The sequence below is a fragment of the Nymphaea colorata genome, unplaced genomic scaffold (assembly GCF_008831285.2).
Source record: "Nymphaea colorata isolate Beijing-Zhang1983 unplaced genomic scaffold, ASM883128v2 scaffold0350, whole genome shotgun sequence".
NCBI lineage: Eukaryota > Viridiplantae > Streptophyta > Magnoliopsida > Nymphaeales > Nymphaeaceae > Nymphaea > Nymphaea colorata.
Window position 1 is genome coordinate 1,076 of NW_022204856.1, and position 5,380 is coordinate 6,455.

At 37.0% G+C, this 5,380-nt stretch overlaps 1 non-coding gene across 1 annotated transcript; it reads right to left on the reverse strand.

The window, feature by feature from the left end:
* Positions 1–504: 504 nt before the first annotated feature.
* Positions 505–578, reverse strand: TRNAW-CCA (transfer RNA tryptophan (anticodon CCA)). Its single transcript has one exon. It is a non-coding gene; the product is annotated as a tRNA-Trp (tRNA).
* Positions 579–5,380: the final 4,802 nt, after the last annotated feature.

Below are 5,380 nucleotides of genomic sequence, written 5' to 3' on the forward strand. Positions count from 1 at the left end.
TTTCGGTTTTCTACTGACTGCTTCAACTATAACCCAGCTCTATTATTGGTCTGAGCAAGATACGACTTATTTGAATTAATTGAATGAACAATCAATCAGAAAATGAGAATTTTAAAATTCAGATTTCTGTAAGATTCCATTCCAGGTATTCTATGGTTTTGACTTCCAGCATCAATTGAAAATTCGTGGACGTTGAGATACTGGGTGATGCAGATTATTATTTGGATTAGAGATAGATATTACCTTTTCTCCCCTTTCAAACAAGACAACAATCGAAATGATTGAAGTTTTTTATTTGGAATCGTGTTAGGTCTAATTCCTATTACTTTAGCCGGATTGTTTGTAACTGCATATTACAATACAGACGCGGCGATCAGTTGGACTTTTGATTGAGTAAGATTTCTTTTTCTTGTCATTGACCTCCTATCCTTGACCTCAGGAGGTCAAATTGAATTCGATTGATGTTCGCAATTCAAGTTAATGTGATTCGATACAAAGTAGCATCACGCTCTGTAGGATTTGAACCTACGACATCGGGTTTTGGAGACCCGCGTTCTACCAAACTGAACTAAGAGCGCTTTATCACGACAAGAGATAATCTTTTCCCAATACTTCTTAGCTTGCATATAGTATCATTAAATGATACTAATGATCATGCCATCCCCAATTTCAATTGATCCATGTTACTGCCTGTAAGATAAGTAATAGGTAGGGATGACAGGATTTGAACCCGTGACATTTGTACCCAAAACAAACGCGCTACCAAACTGCGCTACATCCTTTCAATTGTTGTACAGTGTCATGTAGAGAATCCCTGTCTCTTTTCCACACCGTTATTCCTTTAAATATCTATATACATTCTCTTGCCATTTTTCTTTTGGTCTCATAACATAAATAAAGAGTTAGAATTATGTATATATGAAATCCAAGGTGAAATACAACGTATAAAGAATGAGTATTTATATGCTCAAGAACAAAAAAAAATAACGGAACGGGGCACTTACTTTTTCTTTATTCAGGGCAGGAGTATCTCATCTACTGGATCGTTGTACATATCCATTTTAGTTAATTAAGGATTCCGCACACAAATACAAGTGATCCACAACTATATATAATATATCTGATCATATATGTGTTAAATAAAGAAGGAGGATTTCAATGCGAGATATCAAAACATACCTTTCCGTAGCGCCTGTGCTAACTACTCTATGGTTCGGTTCTTTAGCAGGTCTATTGATAGAGATCATCGTTTATTCCCAGATGCGTTGACATTCCCCTTTTTTCATTCTAGTTATCGGTGTGGTATTATCGATGTGGTAGAAGATGTTGGCTAACAATAGCAATAATTCTCTGTTTGTTAAATAGCCCTGTCCCTCCTTCACTTTTGTTGAGTAGGGAAATAGAAAGAATAAAGTGAATTAAACCTCAGCAAAACTCGGATTCGGGGTAGAAGAAATAGAGGGAGAACAGAAATAGAAATGTGGATCTAGGCTTGGATATTCAAGATTAGATAAGATACTTAAATTAAGTGATACTGAAATAAAATACTGAGATTAGGAATAGTAATTGAATTGTAGTAAATAGTTGTATTACGTATTACTCTATTCTATTGATTACAACTTGCAACGAAATCTTTCATAATTAGATTTCCAGTTAGCAACTTCTATTTTTTCCTTTCTCCTTTCTTCTTCTTCGGATTGAAGAAGAGAAGAAAGAGTTGGGGGAATCCAAATACAAAGGAGGTTTATGCCCAAGGGTAAAAATCCCAGAGTTACGGTTATTTTGGAATGTACCAGTTGTGTCCGAAATGGTGCCGATAAGAAGAAGGAATCACCGGGCATTTCCAGATATATTACTCAAAAGAATCGACACAATACACCTGGTCGATTGGAATTGAAGAAATTCTGTCCCTATTGTTACAAACATACGATTCACGGGGAGATAAAGAAATAGATTGAATGCGGTGTTGCCTTGCGTGTGCCAACATTTTAAGGAACGGGAAGGAATTACATATAACATATCTAGGAGCAAATAAAATGCCATTTCGGGCGGATCCGAGATGAATGAAGAAATGGTATTTTAGAGAAGAAATGGTATTTTAGAGATAAGGAATAAACCATGGAGAAATTCAAGCGACCCTTTCGTAAATCCAAGCGATCTTTTCGTAGGCGTTTGCCCCCAATTGGGTTGGGGATCGAATTGATTATAGAAACATGAGTTTAATTAGTCGATTTATTAGTGAACAAGGAAAAATATTACCTAGGCGAGTGAATAGATTGACCTTGAAACAACAACGATTAATTACTATTGCTATAAAACAAGCTCGTATTTTATCTTTGTTACCTTTTCTTAATAATGAGAAACAATTTGAGAGAGCCGAGTCGATTTCTAGAACTACCGGCACTAGAACCAGAAAAAAATAGAAATAGGACCACTCTTCAATCGAATCAGAACTCAAATCATAACTCAAATTGATGTGATACTTTGTTCGTAAGATCCGGAGCTCATATTCAATTGTCGTGTCGGAAGAAAAAAGAAAGAATGGGGGAAGAAGACCCATTTCTTTATTGAAATGGGTTCGTTCATTCCTACTACATTTTATTTTCCTTTACATTGCTATTTTGACTCTACCTTCCCGGGGTCATTCTCCGGGAAACTCTGTTTCATTTCAATTATTCCGTCGGACTCCTCCCGATCAATCTCCTTATTTAAGGATATCATTGGAAATCATGTAAAGGCAATTCCTATTTGATATAGCTATTTGTGCAAGTATTTTACGATTAAGAAGGAGCTGCTTCTTGCGCAGATCGTGTATTAATCGACTATAGGGTACCCCATTCTCGCGGGTTACTGCATTTATCCGAGTGATCCACAAACGACGAAAATCTCGCTTTTGCCTTCCTCTACCCCTATGGCTGGAAACCAAAGCCCTTATTTTCTGTTGAGTAGCAGTTCGAGTAAGTCTTGAATGAGCTCCTCGAAAGCTTGATGCAAATAAACGAATTTTCCTTCGACGCCTCCGCGCAATATATCCACGTCTAACTCTTGTCATAGTTTAAAATGGGACTTTGATGAATAAGATTTTCATGAATAACTAATTGATTTTCATTTCTTTTCTTTCAGTCATTCTTTTTCCTTCTCTTGGTCTAAGCAAAACGGATTCTTCCGGTGTATAAAATAAAAATTCCGATGGCTTTCTTTTGCTACTATAACCTTCCCAACCACGATTTGTTATTTCTTACAGGCAGTTCATTTCCCCATGAATAAATAGTGGGTTCCATCGTTTCTATGGTTACTTCTTAAACGGCGAGGTCCTATCTATACACCGGAGCCCTTTCCCTCATTTAATCAATGTTATTGGTAACTTGTACAGTTCACACCATTTGGCTCTACCCATGAATTAGCCAGTAATAGGTCTTTTCACAACGAGATCTATCCATACAGTGACGGTATTTAATTATGAAGGTTGGCTAGGTAGCTGACCCTATCAGTCCGTTCTTTCATAAGTAAGAGCACCAATATAACTTTATGCTTTTTAAATACTATTTCCCCGCTTAATGGATAACCATTCGCTACCAATGAGGAATCGCTTTTCATCCCAAATTCAAATCAAGGCGATTGGATTTGCACCAATGGAAACCATAAATTCCATACACAATAGAGGTATATGATAGATTAGATCTTTTTTAAAAATGTAGTTCTTCCATTCTACCCCATTCATTTTCATTGGCACTGGTCATTGATACTGGAAAAATGGTTTAGTTTAGGTCACAGTTCATGATCTGAACGAGTCACACATACACCCTAGTACATGTTCCTCTACGCTGAGGGCATCCTCGAAGAGCAGGAGATTTCGTGACATTTCTCATTGGCTGTCTTGTGTTTCTAATAAGTTGTTTAATAGTTGGCATGCTGAATCGTATATAGAATCGGTTGGTTTAGATCGATCCTAACCTGATGATTATGAATTACTTTCATTTGAGTTGAAGATTCTACTTCGAACCATGGTTCGAAGTAGAATTACCGATTTACACAAAATCCGCGCTATTTTCGACTGCTACAAGATCAACAATGCCATGAGCTTGGGCTTCTGTTGCTGACATAAAAACATCCCTTTCCATGTCTTCAGATACAACCCATAAAGGTTTGCCCGTTCTTTGTACATAAACTCTTGTTAGTATTTCGCGAAGTTTCAACAGTTCTTCCGCTTCCAGGATAAATTCTCCTGCTTGTGCCTCATAAAAAGAACTAGCAGGTTGGTGGATCATAACCCTGATTATAATATGTCATAATGAACGATTCCTCTATCTCGCAAAATGGAGCGAAAAGAATAAATAAAAATAAAAAAGATAGAAAACCGTACAGGCAATTTTTGCACATTGCATACGGCTCCGCAATGGAATCTACTCTTCTCTTACATCAAAGAAAGAGACAAATAGATCTATCAGATCCAAATCGTTGGATGATCCATTTACCACCCTTCTCCTCGTAGGAACAAAAAAATACTATGATGGTTCCGTTGCTTTAGATAATATATTCATCTCTCTTCTATGATTCAGCAATCCCAAAGTTTCTTTCTGGTCTGAGTCTGATTAAATAAGAAAAATGATAAGGAAAATGATCCCTTTCTTTTCATGCTTAGAAATATTCAGACTCATGTTGTGTAAGGAAAAGGGGTTGTTTGTGACGCTGAAATGGACCCCCGATAAATAACATAGGAATAAGATCAAATCGGGACTAACCTTTTGTTTCATACTACTATCTCGATACATAATCATGTTATGAAGAAGCAATAATGATTTGCTCATATCGAACTAAACGTGCCATGCTATTATTACTTATATATTCCATATGGCGAAGGCATAGTCTTATTTTTTCTTCAAGTCAAATAAAAACTCATTGGCGCCGAGCGTGAGGGAATGCTAGACGTTTGGTAAATTCTCCTCCGACCAGGATGAAAGATCCCATCGAAGCGGCTAATCCCATGCATATTGTATGTACGTCTGGTGGAACAATTTGCATAGCATCATAAATAGCTATTCCCGGTATTACCCATCCGCCGGGAGAATTTATAAACAAATAGAGATCCCTGGTATTATCTTCCATACTGAGATATACCATGAGACCAACAAGTTGATTCGAGATCTCGCTATCAACGCCTTGGCCTAAAAAAAGTAATCTTTCTCGATGAAGTCGGTTGATTAGGAAAAATTGTATCCCCGCAGAACCGTACACGCACCTTTCGATACATACGGTTCAAAAAAGTTCGAAAAAAAATAATCAATGTGTCGATTCCAGACCTATTCTTTTGAGTTTAGGCGTTTTCCTGACGAAGGGGTTTATTTTCATTTGCATTTTCCACAAAAATTAGTTTTGGTTT